This window comes from Rhea pennata, chromosome 5 (genome assembly GCF_028389875.1).
Source record: "Rhea pennata isolate bPtePen1 chromosome 5, bPtePen1.pri, whole genome shotgun sequence".
NCBI classification, from domain to species: domain Eukaryota; kingdom Metazoa; phylum Chordata; class Aves; order Rheiformes; family Rheidae; genus Rhea; species Rhea pennata.
This window is the reverse complement of record NC_084667.1, coordinates 57,876,830-57,894,011: the sequence shown is the minus strand read 5'-3', so window position 1 is coordinate 57,894,011 and position 17,182 is coordinate 57,876,830. Positions and strand designations below refer to the sequence as shown.

The window sequence follows — 17,182 nt, the reverse complement described above, 5'->3', positions numbered from 1 at the left end:
GACAAACATAAAACCAAAAAATTGAGCGAGTCAACGGCACCGCCCCGGAGCAGCTTCGCAGCGGCGGGGCGAGCGCCGCGCACCCAGCCCGCGGCGGGCGGAGGGGCCCGGGTTCCCCCGCTCCCGGCCATCACCCTCGCTTTCCGCCGCCTATGGCTGGTTCCTGAATTCCTTCGAATTTCACCACCATTCCCAAACCGGTGGCTGAGTGGGGGAAGGAGGGTTAAACCCCAAACCCAATTACATGAAACTACCAGGAATAGACGCAGGTGGAGGTAAGGGAGAGCGCTCGCAGCCGCGCGGGCTGCCGCAAAAACTGCGGGTGCGCGGGCAGGGGAGGAAGGAGAGAGCATCTCCCGCGGGCTCTCGGAGACGTGAGAGGCGCAGGGGAAGGGGCATTTCCAACGAGGGGGCGGCCGGGGCCGCAGTGCTGCCCGCCTGGCCGGGCGCGCACCTTCCGCCGCTGCGCAGCTCCGCCGGGACCTGCGCGGCTTTTGCATGGGCGATCGCGCCCGGCCGGCTCGGATCGAGCCGTTCCGGGAACAGGCTACTAACAGCTCACCAAAGGGGAAGGCGAGGGGGAGGCGGGAGCGGGCGGGGGGATGAAATAAAAGGCTAAAGAAACAGCGCGATTTTGGGATCGGGACCAAATCCTAACGTGTTACATAAAAGCCACGGGAGGTTCTTATCAGCAAGCCCGGCCTGAAGAGGAACAATCGCCAGGAGCGGCTCCAAAACAACCGCGTTAAAGGAACAATTGTGAAATGCCAGCTTCCCACCGGAGCACGAACAGCAGGAGCCGGGCATGTCCTGTCTGCAACCGGGCTTCTGACAAGCAACAGAGAGAGGGGAGGGGGCGCGGGGATCCTCTCTTGACAAGATTTATCAAGAAACATTTAACTGGGCTTTAATCATATTAGCAAGAGCCCAATTAGGGCTGAGAGCGAAGCGAGGCGGCCGGCGGGTTGGGGAGAGGAGGAGGAGGGGGGAGGAGGAGGAGCGAGCGCTGGAGTCACTCGAGGATAAAGTCTTTTCATCAGGCTGCGCTCTCGGCAAGCAGAGGAGTGCGAATAATCAGTGCCCTTCACTGGGGGGACGGGGGAGGGAGCGGGCGGGGAATGTGTGTAAAGGATCATTAAGGCCAAGCAGAAGGAGGTTTTTGTTGTTGTTGTTGCTGTTTTTAATTATTACGGTTATTAAGGTGTTGTCTCCGGGCTCCCTCGGGCGCTGCTGCCGGGGAAGCGGCGAAGCGGCCAGGAGGCACCTGCCGCGCCGGTGCAGCGAGGGGCTCCACGCTCGCCCCACCGCTCCCCCGGGGGAGAAACCCCGGAAAAGCCCTCGCCCAGCTCGCTCCGCCGTGATGCCGAGGACACCCCCGGCTCCGGAGCGGCGTCCCGCCGGCAGCCGCCCCCGCCGGTGCCCCGGCCGCGGCGGGCGGCGCGGCGCTGGAGCCCCCCCGGGGCAGGAGGGCTTCTGCCCGCGGCTCACGGACCCTCCGCGCTCCCCCGCCCTGCTTCAGCGCCGGCCGCCTGTCCTGCCCCGCCGGAGCCGCCCGCGACGGCCGTCGGGGACGCGGGACGGGAGGGCAAGGAAACAAGGGCAAGGACACGGAGGGAGCTGCAACGACGGTGAAACGCGAGCGGCGGCGATGCCCCGCCGGGGGCTCGGGCGGCGGCGGCGGGCGCAGCGGAGCGGCTGCCCCTGCCCGCGGCTTTCGAGACATCGCCGGCCGCTGCCAGGAGCTGCCCGCCGGCCCTGGGAGATAACGCCGTCGGGCAACGACCCACCTCTCGCCCAAGAGCCGCACCGCCGCACCGCGCGGCAGAGGGCCGCCGGCCTTTATTTTTTAATTATTGTAGTGCATTTTTAAACATGGCATGGCTGGGGGGCCGAGAGGGGCTGCCCTACACGAGCACCCGCGGTGCCGGCAGCGGCTCCCCCCGACCCCCGTCCTCTCTGCCGCCGGCCCGCTCCCGCCTCCCCCGCGGCGGGGGGCAGCGCCCTCCCCGCCGTGCCCGTGCCCCCGCCGCCCCCTTTGCCGCCCCTGCCTCTCGCTTACCTTCCCGGCCTCTCCGCCGAGGGCATTCACCCTCCCTCCCTGCCTCCCCGCCCGCCCCCGCCCCGCCGCCGCCGGGGTGTCGCACGCCGCCGCGCAGCCACCGACCCGGCTCTCGCCTGGCGCGCGCTCCGCCGGCGCTGGCAGCGCCGCCGGGTTCATCCGAGGACAGCGGCGGCTCCGCGCCGCGCCTCGGCTCGCCTCGTCCGGCTGCCAGCGCCGCGGCCAGGCTGCCGCTGCTGCCGCCGCTCCCGCGGCCGCGGGGTGACTCACGGCGGCCCGCGGCAGCCGCCGATTAGCGGATCGGCGAGTCAGGCGCGGAGCGGGCAGCGGGCTCGCCGCCGCCGCACCCCGCCGCCTGCCCGGGCCGGGCCGCCGCCGGTCACACGAGCTCCTTCCCTCCCCTCTCCTGCAAACTGCCTCGGCAATAAACGCCCGCGTTCCCCGGGGCAGATGTTCACCCCGTAAGCACCGACAAGGCGCCCCCGCGGCCCGCCGGGCGGGAGCCCCGCCGCGCCCCGCTCCCGCTCCCGCTCCCGCCGCCTCCAACGTAAGTGCCTGCCGCGGGTGGCCATCTTGTGAGGGCGCGGCGCTGCCGCGGGCCGGGCGGCGGCGCCGCGGGCGAAGCCACTTGGCGCCTTCGGGTGTCCTCTCGACGCTGACTGGAAATGGCCGCGTCCTGCGGCGGCGGCGGCCTTTCGGGGCGGCGGCAGGGGGGGAAACGAAGCGCCGCCGGAGCCCAAATGCCCCCTGGCCAGTGCTCCGCCGCCGACCCCGTCGGGCGGCCGGGCGGCCAGGGCCCGGGGCGGCGGGCAGGACGCGGCCCGCGCCGCGCTGGGCCCCGCCGCGGCGCCGCTGCGGCCTCGGCACACCTGCTGGGCGCAAGAAGCACCTCTTCGTTCAGATAAAACAGTCAAAAACACGTTAAGAAAGGAGAGGGGGAGGAAGGGGTGAGATCTGGGGGGGCTGGGGTCAGAGTGCCGCGGAGAGGGTGAGCACGGCTGGGTGCAGCACTTCTGATGGTCTGTCTCTTTTCGCGAGCCAGGTGCTGAGTTTTAACCACACATGGTTTCCACGGAGTCGTGGTGGCACATCCCAGCCAGAACATGCTGCAGAAGCCTCTGCTTGGCTGGTTTCCCGCCCCTGCTCGCAGAGATCCAGGTAGCATCTGGGTGATAGCTTGTGAGATCCTTTACAGTGTGTAGTTCAACACCTGCAGTGCCTCTAAGAAGCATGCTTTGTGTGCAGCATTTCTGCTGTGATTATTTCCAAAGTGAAGACTTCGCAAATTACGTCTTCAGGTCCACGCTGTATCAGTTGTATGCACAACTCCAAATGCAGTGGCTCCTGAAAATGAAGCGGTTATTAAAAAGATGATTATTAAGAGTCTCAAGCCCTTAAGGTATTGGGAGAAAGTGCTGTGTTCTCTGGATACACGTTCAAGTTCTGAATGTAGGAAGAATGCAAATAGGGCCTGTACTTGCTACTCGTTAGAAATATACTAAAATGATAACCTTGGACTCCTGGAGAGGGATCATCTTGTCAGTGTTTCAATTTAAGTTCGTTTTTATGTCCAAATTTCAGTCCTTTGAGAAAAAAAGAGTAGGAGGAGGAAGAGACTATTATAATAGAAATGCTGACATTGCTAACCGTGGTGGTGTGAATTCACTACTATAATAAGATCTCATCTAGCAGCCTAATTCCAAAGAGGTGATGTTATCCAGTAATAATGTAATCAGTTTGTTGGCTGTAACATAGGGAACTGGGAATTGGTCTATGTTATTGCTATTTTTTGGCAAAAAAGAAAAAAAATCTATAAGATGCTAGGATCAACGCAGGAGAGCTACCTTTGGTATTTAAAATAATAAAAGAGAGTTCTCGTACATTTTTCACTTCAGTGCAATTTTACAAAAGCATATTTAAAAAGGGACAGCTAGTGAGGGATTGCAGGATGGAAAGGCCCAAGGGTGGAACATTGTTAAAAGTTTTCAGAGAAATCCCGAAAGCACAATGTTCACTTCACAAAATAGAAGTTTTCTCCTGGGTAATTGTTCAATGAGTTTGCGTTGATTTGCAGCTGCAAATTTAAAGGAAAAAGAAGAAAGAAAAGAAATTGAAAAGACAAATGCCCTGTTAGTAATTTAGAATTATGCTGCAAGTATTAAGAAAATTGCATCAGATATATGAACAATTGGATGTGATCGCTTAAGTTTTTGAGTATAAATATTCAGCATGCATCTTTTTTTGGGGGATAATTTCTTTTAAGGGGTATACATTCTGATAATTGTCCAGACAGCTCATTCTCAAATTACAAACATAGCATAAGTGAGATTAACTTTAAAGGCATATATATTAGTGAAACCTTATCAATGAAGTCTTCTATAGAAGGTTAGTCAGTTATGTTGGTGGGGTCAGAAGTTCATCCAATGTGAATATAGTATTGTTGCAGAAAATTGCAAACATACATAGGATAGACCCTGTTATCCGTCTAGGTCAGGTATGGTTTTTGCTTTGATCTTGATGGAGTTCCTGGCATTTAGCCTGATCCTAAATTCACTGAGGTCAATGGGAATCTTTGGACCAGAGCCAAGGATTCTTTGCAGACTCAAGTCTTAAGTTTCTTGACATTATTAGGAAGCTCAACAGCATCAAGACCAAGATAATAACTAAAACATGTGAAGATAGTTAAAGCAAGAAATGAATGTGGCCAAATCATAACTGTCAGTTTAACAGAGCACTTTGTAAATAACAGAACCCTACAGGAATACATGGGTGTGTCTGAATCAACCAGTTTTGGAAATCCTATGATACGCAGCTGCATAAAATACACAAGTTCTTGAAAAATAGTCAACAAAACCTGAAAGAACCCTAAGGCTTTTTATTCAGATTTGTTGAAATTTCTTGAAAATCATGCTTCCTGAGTTACATACAAGCTCTGTTCTGCTTATAAATAAATCACATGTTGTCCAGTAACTCTTGAAAAGTAGGCTAAAACTACTACAGTGACTACCTTGTTCATCTGATCTGCTTAAGGCACATTAACCCTCTTTTTAGTTTTGCCATTTAACAAAGTGTTATTATAAATATTACCACCATTTGTGAATGTGTGTCCTCTGGACTGCGGGAAATTGGGTGGTTGGCATTCATCATCAGGCGAAAATCCAAAAATGTATGAGTTAACTTGCATTATACAGCCATTGGCACTACAGAATGACTAGTTGGGAAAAGATGTTTTGAAAAATGTGGAAAATCCCAGAGCTCTTAAACTCTTGTTTGAAACTAGAAAACAGATACTGATACAACGATAGTTCTCTTTTGGTTGTAGAAGATAATACCTGCCTGTGATGACTGACTGGATACACAGCAAAAGTTCATGGACGTATGAACTAGATATCACACATCACCAGTCAAACAGGGTGCTAGTGGACACACAGCGTATCAGTTCTGCAAGGAAAGTTTCAAACAACAATTACTCCCTATTTCTCCCAATACAATAGTGAGAGGTCATCAATTGAAATGATCAAATTGAGAATTAAATCAACAAAGGCAGCAAATAGCAGCACTCTCTTTTTATAGAATATTGTGGATGCCGAAAATATAAAGAATTCATAAAAGGATCAGATGGATGGCTATGGAGTATGATAGTCCAGGTGCCAACTTCCATGCAGGAATTCCCCAAACCACTAACTGATGAGAGGTTACCAGGGTAGAGATTGCACCAAGCATGCCCTCATGCCCTGTTCTCTCCTTTTTATTTTATTTTATTTTATTTTTTATTTTTTTGGTAAATGTTCACTTCTGGCTACCACAGAGGGACTATGTTATGACAGTATAGACATTTTGGCATCCACGGTGCATTGTTCTTACAGTTTTACCTCCTTTATCATTAGTCATGGTTATTTAGCTTTTTAAGTGTCTGTTTTATTATTGAGATTGAGTAAGATAGTGCAGAATTACATTCTTGTCTGTATAGGAGCAAAAGAAGCAAGGGAAAGAGAAAAAGGAGAAGGAGAGGGTGTTTGGAGAGCAAAGAAGGAAAATAGAAAATGTGAAGCTGGTGACTGTAATGGAAAGGGACTGGAGGAGTTTATGCCAGTCCAGAAAACTGTGTCCTGGGATCTTGGTTTGGTTGAGCTACCTCTTAATTAATGTGCCCAGCATTTCTCAGTGGAGATGCAAGTTGCAAATGTAAGTGCAACAGTGAGGCATTGAAAAAGTAAGGAGAGAATGAAAAAGCAAGAGGTATTTTTATTTGTTTCTTTCATATTTTTAAAGTTTGCTTGCCTACACTTTGGATAGGATACACTTATTACAGAAAATCTTGGACAAAACCAAGCTAGAGCTAGAACAAAGCTGGAAAGAAATTCTAGTAAGCTTAAAGATGATAAAGAAAGCAATATATCTGTCCCTCCCCCTCCCCAAAGAAAATACTGAATATCCAGCAAAATCATCTGTCTCTAAGCAAATGCCTGAATAGAACGTGGTATTTATACCTACTTTGGAAATCAAGAAATTCAGAGTTCAGTGTACACGTAAATGGAACTCATAATTTTGTTTTTCTAATAATATGTTGACTTAGAGCTTCCACACAGTCATTCTCTTCTTTTTCTACTTTCTTTCTTGTTCAATTTTTCTTCTTTGCTTTTGGGACACAAAATCCCTCATGCAGTGTGGGCCAGGTCATGCTGAATATCTCATGCAGAGTAGTATCTTATTCCATGCATTAATGTTGCAAAAGTGGGATGAGTAATGGGTGCTGGAATTTAACTCAGTATCATATTTTGTTTTACAGTGGGTTCAAGAAGGTCATACACTACAACTAGTAATTTTTTCTGTATTTCTGTCTCCTCTCCCCACTCTTTTCCCCCTTTCCAGAGATTTTGTGTAATCCTGGAAGGCTTTTACAGCTTTGAAAAATGATAGAGAATGGTATCAAAATGCTCCAACCACTGTATAAACATATAGGGTGTATTTGTGATGTAAAGAGGGAAAGACCTGGGTTTGTCAAGGCAAGATCACATATAGTTCTAGGCTTGTATGTCTATATTGCATCTTTACCAGCAGCAAACTTTGCACCAGCTGTAGGTCTTAGGTGTACACCATATGTGTGTAGAGGAGAACCAGTGCTGGACTGTTCACATTGCAAGTAGGGTGCCTTAGGTCATGTCCTGGTTTCAAGATCACTCCTGAGTCCACCAGGACAAAAGCTACTTTCCATACACCAGTGATGCTCTCAAGTGCATGCCACAGGTCTCCAAGTCCAGGGCAAAGATGCAGGGCAAATTTGCACCTAAAAAGAACCTCTTCAGTGCACTGAATTACTGATGCAGCACTCAGTCAGAAATAGTCCTAGTCCAAATACAACTGTTGGGAGTATGAGCAGGTCAGACAGAGAGAGTTGTGGAAAGAAACGCAAATTAAAAAGATTTGTCCCAAATCACAAGCAACTCATTATCCGATCTAGAAACAGAATGGAGAGAGTGTCTGTAGCACCCCATTGGGGCCCATGGATTTGCTCAAGTTTCAGGCTGTGTTTGCACTGTCACTTACTGTCTGTCCACACAGTTAGTATCAGAGCCGTGTGTTTTCTTGTTGAGGAGACTACAGCCTTCCAGAGTTCCTGGGAGCATGGGAGAATGAGAGTACAAAGGTGGGTTTGTCCATGAATCTTTATTCAGTACAGAGATTGATGGTGCTGTAAATTGTTGCCTCTTAGGTAAGGTTAGGGCCTGCAATATGAGCAATTCCCTGCCCTGTTTCAGTTCAAAATCAAGCCAGTTAGATTAAACTGGGGAAAACAGTTAACAGGTATTTGATCTCAGAAGAAGAGGAGGAGTGACAATGAGAAAGGCAAGCATCTTAATCTTATGCAGGAATGACAAGTCTGTTGGGTCAAATCCAGAGTTCAGACCTGGACAGCATATGCAGTATAGATGTGTTTGTGCTCAGTCTTGTATCTTGTTAATCAGATCACAGTCGGTTGTGAAAGAGGGTCTGATGCTTTACAGGATAAGTTGGCCATGCAGCTTGTGTTTCTAACTAGTCAGTAAAGCTCACAGAATGGTTGAGGTTGGAAGGGACAAGGGACCTCTGGAGATCATCTAGTTCAACACCCCTGCTCAAGCAGGGTCATCTAGAGCATGTTAGAGAGGATTGTGTCCAGGTGGGATTTGAGTATCTCCAGAAAAGGAGACTCTGTGTCCAGGTGGGCTTTGAGTATCTCCAGAAAAGGAGACTCTACAACCTCTTTGGGCAACCTGTTCCAGTGCTCTGTCACTCTCACAGTAATGAAACTCTTCCTCATATTCAGGTGGAAATTCCAGTGTCTCAGTTTGTGCCCGTTGCCTCTTGTCCTGTCGCTTGGAAGCACTGAAAAGAGTTCAGCCCCGTCCCCTTGACACCCTCCCTTCAGGTACTTACACACATTGGTAAGATCCCCCCTCAGTCTTTTCTCCAGCTAAACAGGCCCAGCTCTTTCAGCCTTTCCTTGTAAGAGAGATGCACCAGTCCTCTGATCATCTTTGTAGCCCTACACTAGACTCTCTTCAGTAGCACCATATCTCTCTTGTACTGGGGAGCCCAGAACTGGACACAATACTCGAGATGAGGCCTCACCAGGCCTGAGTAGAGGGGCAGGATCACCTCCCTCGACCTGCTGGCAACACTCTTCCTAATGCATCCCAGGATACTATTGGCCTTGGCTACAAGGGGACATTGCTGGCTCATGGTTGACCTGTTGTGTGCCAGGACTCCCAGGTCTTCTCTGCAGAGCTTCTTTCCCAGCAGGTCAGCCCCTAGCCTGTAGTGGTGCCTATGGTTATTTCTCTCTGGGTGCAGGGCCCCGCACTTGCCCTTGCTGAACTTCATGAGGTTTCTCTCCACCCAGTTCTCCAGCCTGTCCAGGTCTCTCTGAATGGCAGCACAGCCCTCAGGTGTGTCAGCCACTCCTCTCAATTTGATATCATCAGCAAACTTGCTGACTGTGCAGTCTGTCCCTTCATCCAGGTCATTGATGAGTAAGTTGAACAGGATGGGACCCAGTACTGACCCCTGGGGGACACCACTAGTTATAGGCCTCCAACTAGACTGTGCTGCTGATCACAACTCTCTGAGCTCTGCCTTTCAGCCAGTTCTCAGTCCGCCTCACTGTCCACTCATCTAGCCCGCACTTCCTCAGCTTATCTATGAGGATGTTATGGGAGACAGTGTCGAAAGCCTTGCTGAGGTCAAGGTAGGCAACATCCATTGCTCTCCCCTCATCTACCCAGCAAGTCATTCCTTCACAGAAGGCTATCAGATTGGTTAAGCAGGATTTCCCCTTGGTGAATCCATGCTGACTACTCCTGATCACCTTCCTTTCCTCCACATGCTTAGAGATGACATCCAGGATGAGCTGTTCCGTCGCCTTTCCAGGAATGGAGGCGAGGCTGGCTGGTGTGTAGTTTACTGGGTCCTCTTTCTTGCCTTTTTTAAAGACTGGAGTAACATTAGTTTTCTCCCAGTCCTCAGGCACCTCTCCAGTTCTCCATGACCTTTCAAAGATGATGGAGAGTGGTCCTAGCAACATCATCTTCCAGCTGCCTCGGTACTCGTGGGTGCATCCCATTGGGGCCCATGGATTTGTGGATGTCAGACTTGCCTAAAAGATCTCTAACCTGATCTTCCTCAACCAAAGGAAGTGTTCCTTTTTCCAGACTTTCTCTCTTGTCTCCAGGCTACAGGATTCCTGAGGGCTGGCCTTAGCAGTGAAGACTGAAGCAAAGAAGGCATTCGGTAAACCTGCCTTCTCTGTATCCTTTGTCACCAGGGCCCCCACCCCACAGCAGGCCCACATTTTCCCAAGTCTTCCTTTTGCTACTGATGTATTTGAAGAAGCCCTTCTTGTTGTCCTTGACATCCCTTGCCAGATTTAATTCCAAATGGGCCTTAGCCTTCCTTGTTACGTCCCTACAGTCTCTGATCACATTCTTACATTCCTCCCAAGTGGCCTGTCCGCTCTTGCACATTCTCCGTACTTTCTTCTTCTGCCTGAGTTTTGCCAGGGGCTCCTTGCTTATCCATACAGGTCTCCTGCCCCTTTGCTGGGCTTCTTTCTCCCTGGGATGCACCGCTTTTGAGCTTGGAGGAAGTGATGCTTGAATACTAGCCAGTTCTCTTGGATCTCACTTCCTTCTAGGGTGCTAATCCCTGGGATTCCTCCAAGTAGGTTCCTGAACTCTTCTGGAAATTCTCTTCGTATTAAAATTGCCTTATTCTTATGAGCCTAAGTCTGTATTTGGATATGAATTGTTGGACTTTGGGGATATACGTAGAGTTCAGTTAAATTTTGATGCAGGAGCAGCAACTGCATTTTTTTTCCTCTGTTCATTTTCCTATTCTCTAAACAAGCTTTTGTGCAAGACTCCTGGCACTAAAAGTCTATTTGAAATTGAGTTCTGGGAGTGCAAGAGTTCATAACCTTTCTCTTGCAGTAGCTCAGCCAGTGGATTCTGAATACTGAGAGAACTTGACTTGGGGAAGGATGCTGAGGTCTTCCATAGCTACTTTGGCTGGGGAAGGATGCTGAGGTCTTCCATAGCTACTTTGGCTGAGCCCTAGGAGAAAGAAGCACTGAGGCATCTGCCCCAATCAGGAGAAATTTGCTGGGATTTAGCAGGACAAAGGATACAGGTACTGCAAACAACATCCTCCTCTTACCATTGCCAGCAAGAATTAATGGAACATCTTGTTATCCAAACAGTTTTTGAGGCTGAGCTGGAAACTCTTTGACCTGAAAAAGGGTTTAGCAGCATGTAGTAGTGACACGCAGCTCACTATGTTCACTTTTCACAGCAATGAAAGATAGTTTTCCATTGCAAACCTACACGTGTTTATTTGATACACATGAATCATTGCTGCAGGCTTAGTATGTTGACTATTATTTAAAGAATGGTATGGTAAATACCTTAAGTCATGCTTGGATTCTAAAATGTATTCAGTCACTCACTTTTTGTTCAGATTTCATTAATGTGCTTTTCTTAAATAAAAACACCTCTTGCAGAGTTTGTTACACATATGAGGATTACATGGTATAAACAGTTATAAATGTAACTCTTTATATAATGTAAATATAAGTGTATATACATACTTTAAATAAGTATATATAAAAGTAAAAGCCATTCCAGAGAATTATAAATCACCATAATGTGCAACTCCAGTGGGTTGAGGAATAATATATTTATTAACTTATTAACCACTTATAAAAATGTGTTTGTCTTGTACTTAGACTTGATTTTATATTCAGTGTAAATTTTATATAAACCTTGACTTTGTTTTTTTTGAGTCACAAGTACTTGTTTCTGAGTTGGAACTCAGGTCTCTTGAAAAAACAAGGAACATCAAAGAGGAATGATTACCAGCCTGAACTCATCTAGAATATGTTAAAAATAGCCAGCCCACCTACATCATTGAGAGATTATATAGTGCAGTGTACAGAAGCACAGTGTGGAGTAGCTAAGGAACAATACAATATGTAAGCATTTCAAAATGCATTTGACGCACTGACTTTCTAACCAGTAGCAGATTTGCTCATGCTAGGCCTTCTGCCTCTCAAATCCCCATCTCCTTACTGCTTGGCACCCAGAACATTTAAATCTGCTGTTGACTAGAAATGGCCCGGCACAAATTTTTGTCTCTGAATCAATGGCTTGTAGTGAAGAGAACTGTAGCAGAAGGTGGCCGAAAAGGGCTGAGTTGCTGATGTAGGTGGTGACACACTCAGATGGCCTAAGTGAATTTGAGTAAAATTCTAGCAGATAGATCTGCAGAGAGATATTGGCATAGAACTGTCCTGTGTGGGCCATGCTCAACTCCAAAAAACCCTGCCTGGTGGTCATCTAACTTTGTAAGTGTCCTGGCTTTACCGGGGGGCATGGTACAAACTACCACGTGGTTTTGGTAGAGTCTTGGGTAAGAAATTTCTTTGCCAGTCTTCTAGCAGAGCCCCGTACAAAACTGTTGCATTGTGTGGGCCTTTGCTCCTGTGTGGAAACTGGATCCTATGATTATCGTGGTGACATGTAAATACAAGATTTACATATACACTAATTAGATTAAATGGATCTAATTTAGAGAGAATGTTTTTATCTTTTTCCTGCTCTTCTGTCAATCAAGTTTACTTTCTCTCTCTTGTTATAAACCCCTGCTTGTCTGCTCTTCTAGTTGCCTTTTATTGGTTTTACCTTTAATTGGTACACATGGTTGGCCAGCTTACTTCATTTCCCAATAAACAGCCTATCAGTGAAAGTGCTTTTGGCACGCAGATAGCATACATTGCAAAAGACACTCTAGAATGTGCATTACCACACTACAGCTTAGGTCATGTGGTCACATAGCTATATCTAGGGGGAATTTTACACCAAAATAAACTTTGAAGTTGACTAAAACAAAGGGGATTTTCCCATAATCGATCAAACAGAAGATACCGTGCAGGGAAATGAGGAAATCCAGTCTCATGGTTTTCAGCATCACCAATTTTGAAAGAGTTAATTTCCTGCCAGTAACTGCATCTTATTAATGTAATGTTGGCATTTCCTTTCCATATTCCTATTACAGTATTTTGTGAAACAGCTTTTGTTTGTTCACACTTGTCTCTCTTAAAATTTGTATATCACTGGTAAACGTTATTTTTTCTGCAACAGCTTGCACTTTCTTCTCTGTGCAGACAGAAGTCAAGTCATTCTATTGCTTTAGATTATCATTTTAAGCTTAATTAAAAAAGTTGACTTTTACTGTTCCTAACAACAAAGACTGTAACCAGTTTACATGCTAAGATCTGTTAATTTATCTATCTGCAGAAGTTTGTCATTACAGAAATGGAGGGGGATGCTTGGACCTACAAGGGTGATATTACATCCTTGTGTACAATGTTGAATGCATTTTTGTGGGGGCAGGAGAAAGTAACGGATAACATGACTCCAAATCAGCTTGTGCAGTGACCTTCCTCACTTGCAAAGGGGAAGGAAATTCTCCACTTATTTACAATATTTCAAAGACATTTTGTGTCCTCTGGTAGTAAAGATGTTCACGGGAGTTGATGGTGGTAGTGGTGATGCATGTTTAGATAATATACTTTATTTTAAATATTTTGTTTAAACTGAGAACTGGAGCTCCCTAATGCTCAGTGGGATTTAAAAAGACCTCAGTGTCTGTGGGGAGAGAGGAAGCTCTTGGTTTTGGGTCCTGATCTGCAAGACATACACGTATGGATAAGCGTGTGCCATTGACTATGGGGGGGATTCAAATTAAGCTCTTCTACATTTTTTTTTCAGAGTTGGGATTTTAACCAGTTTTTATATTAGGCTCAGTGCAGGAAAGAATATGTGACCTCCCTCTAGTCAATGCAATGAATCAGATAAATTTGGTTTAATATTATACCTAAGTAGAGTCAGGATTTTTATAGTAATAATCAGAATATAATACCAGAAAAACTGTAAACTTCAAGAGAAAAGGTAATAATTAAACCTGTTGTGGTACAGGCCAGTAGCCACTGTGCTTTTTTCCTACCAGCATTGATTTACTAACCAAATCGTATTTAGGAGTGACCTGATGTACTTTTCCCAGCATGCCTTTTAGAGGGTGGCAAAGAGAAAGCCTTGCAGGGTGGTTATGCAATTATTGCTGTGTATCCTCTTGTGTGTAAGGCATCCTTAATTCTTGTTCTTTTTTTTTTTTTTTTTTTTTTTTTTTTTTAATCCTTGAAGAGATGTCATTCTCTCACTGAATATGTTTTTCCTCTTAAACACATTCTGTAAATACATACATAATATTATGTGAGCCTTTGAATCAGCTGCTTGCAGCTCTCATTTACTCTGTCTTAGGCAACTTTAGAAAATTATCAAACCTTACAAGCTCAGACACAAGATTTCTTTGACTAGTCTTTGCCATGGAAATTACAATTTTTAACATGCATATTAAATATATATATAAAAAAATCCCAGAGATAACAGACAAGTAGATTTTGTGTAGTTGTTACAGACAGTGACATCTGTTTTTTATTGCAGTTAAAGATTCCTAATATTATATGCCATTTTGTGTTATATAACCATTTATTATTAATCTGCATCTCCTATTACAAATCATTTTTCAATGCTTTTTTTTTGATCATATCTTAAAGTACCATGTGGCTCTATATATTTGTGCCTATTAAAATCAAATGAAAGGTGTTCCACTGTATTAAGAATTTTGAAAATACTTGGAGATGGATTCTGCATTCTTAATGTAATAACTGTCATCCTAATCGTTACCAGGAATTGAACCTGGAACTACCAGAGTCAGAGGATAGCTTAAAAACTTGAGCTGAAGAAGGCTAAATTTTCTGGCTAACAGTTGTAGGAGAGTCATGTCTTTTGTGGCTCTGGCAGAAGATGCTTATTGGAGAGGAAATTATGCTTGTGCAACTCAAAATTGTCAGTGACATCCAAGGAAATTTGGAGGTTTGCAGGGAATGCAAAATTGGGCTCTTCCAGGAGCTTCCCAGTAAGCATGAAAGGGTTGTATGTGTGTATTGTGTGTGTGAGTGTTGGGTAGCGAGAATATCCTGATCTCTGACATTGTTCTGGGCTAAGTGTGTTCTGCAGTTTTCCATTAGTGCTGGTGGCTTCCATCAGTGAATCCTTTCAGGAGTAACCAACTAGCATTTCTTAAACCCTTGTCTGTATATCATGTAAAGTTCAGAGTTACCACTCTAAAGAAAGACCCTGAAAAATTAAATGCCATTGGAATTCAGTAATGTAGGCCACAGTGTAAACTGTGGTTGAGCTGAGGCCTGCTTTAGAGAGCAAACCTGTAATTGATTAAACCCTGCCTCTAGCTAGATAAAAATGAGTTTGAAGTAGATTAATATAAAAACAGTTAAAAACTTCCTGGTGGTTTGTCAGTTTTCAAAATGAAACTTGTCAAGAGTTGTCAGAAAGAGTCCAAAGGCAGATCTGATTCTGAACTGAGAAAAAACAAGCCCAAAGGATGGATCTTCTCATGTTTGGTTGATTTAAATGAGTTCTCTCAGTGAAGGCTGTGGCCTTATGGCCTTCATTTTTACTTGCCAAGCCATTTTTCTCCAGACTACAGCATTTTGTGAGTTGTGCCTCATACCTTTTGTCTAGCACAGAAAAAACTTCTGTACTATTTGGCCTATCTCTTCATGGTCTCCATGAATCTTCTCTGACATTTACTGTGTATAATCATTGTGAGAACATAAACCAAAAGCAAAATTCATAGCACTAGTTGCAGAAAGAAACTGTCTGAGAGAGGTATTGAAATGAAGACAGCGTAGCCTAATGGCTAGAATGAAGTCAGACTTTCTGCTGGAATCTGTTTCCATCTGTAACTTTGGATGGCACGTGACCTCTTTGTGCCATACAGTTTTGCCTGCTGTAGGCACAAGCACAGTTTGGTGACAAGATGGTGTAACTTTCTATTCCTGATTTGGACATAAATTCTATAATCCAAATGATGAGTGAAAAGAGACACTCTAGACCAAGTCCAACAAATGCTAGCAAAATATTTATCAAAAAGCAATGTGGATATTGCTTAGTGTCACACTGGAAAGTCATTTTAGAACATGTTTGGGCTTTGACACCCTTTGTTAATATTGTTTTCCCATCTCCTTTTGTATATACAACTAGCTCACGTTAGCGACCACAGGCATGAGTCTTCATTCCATTGCAGTGATTTTATGCCAGAGTAACCCCACTGCTTTTTGCAGTATAAAAAGACTGATGAAATGTGGTGAAAAATTGATCCCATACATACTCCAATCTCTGAGTGACTTAATACTTAGTGCTAAAACATTAAAAACCTTTAAAAGCAACATTTCTATCAGTCATACTATGGATTTAAAGTTTGCTGTCTCATTACTTGCCAGGACTAGCAGCAAATGCTGGGAAGAGAACATGTCTTTAATCATGGCAAATTATGGGATATTTGATCCCTAAGTTTGACAGTGGTGTAGGAGGGACAACTAGTGCTCTTGTATATTGACATCAGTGTTGAAACATGTACCTTTTCCCCTGATCCCTATTTTAGGGTTAAATGATACAATCATTTCTGTAATGTGGGTTATTTGATCCTTTTACATGGCAGCAGTTTCAAATCTTTGGCAGACTTGAAATGTTAGAGACTAAGAGATAAGTTAACAGAATTGAGAGGAGGCAAGAGGCAGAAGTTAGATATGCTGTTTCATGTGTCTGTAGATTATTCTATGGATAGAGAAATAAAACTTAATTTGGTTGTTGTTTTGACAACATATGTGGTGTAAATATCTATGTATTTATATATACTTATATTTATATATACTTACATATATATACATTCTCCATAATGGGCTACTTATATCACTAACAGCTCTTTTTGCAGTATAAGAGAAGAGAGACAGTATCTTTAAGTTTCTCAGTAGATGACAGGCCTGTTCCTCCTTTTGTTGAAATGAATTGCAAGGCTTGAGTTGGTATCAGAAGGAACAGACTCATTATTCTTGATGATCATAAGCCAGTTCTCCAGACAGCTGACATAGGAAACTGAGAGAAAGAGTATTATCAAAGCACACATAGTTGAGGAGTTAGGGATGTGTAAAAGGGATGTAGAGGTGTATTGTATTTAAGACTTTGTTAGACTTCCAATAGCCTGTATGACTCTAAGCTAGTTAGTATGGTTCACTTCTGAATCTGTAAACTGGGAATAACAGCTTTTCCTTATATTACTGAATAACATGCTCAGATAAAGTGGTTTGTGATATATTTTGTTGTTGGAAAGGTTTTCTCAACCCTTTTGTTGTTGGGAAGGGTTTCTCTGAGCACTGGCTCAGTCTGGAAGAGTAGGGTAAATAGTACTAGTAGTGAGCTAATTATTAGTTAATTAGATCAGTTAATTAGTAACTAGCAGAGTAACAGCTGTTGCTTTTTCTTGTGTAAGAGAGTTGTGACCCTTGGTCTCATGTAGTGTTCTCAAACAGCACGGCAACTGGACAGCAAAGTAATGGTAGTGGAAGTCAGTTATTGCCTGTAGCTATACATTCAAATTTCTGCAGATTGATGAGGTACTGTATATCAGCTGAAATGTAGTAACTGTGTATACTTTTAGGCTGTGTCA

The 17,182-nt window shown here is 45.3% G+C and overlaps 1 long non-coding RNA gene across 1 annotated transcript in view; it reads left to right on the top strand.

Moving 5' to 3' along the window:
- The first annotated feature begins 256 nt into the window (after window positions 1-256).
- Window positions 257-17,182, top strand: part of LOC134141635 (uncharacterized) — a 113,400-nt gene continuing 96,474 nt past the window's right edge. The window contains exons 1-2 of the long non-coding RNA XR_009958683.1: window positions 257-275; window positions 3,102-3,217. This is a non-coding gene — a long non-coding RNA (uncharacterized LOC134141635). The remainder of the gene's footprint in view (window positions 276-3,101; window positions 3,218-17,182) is intronic.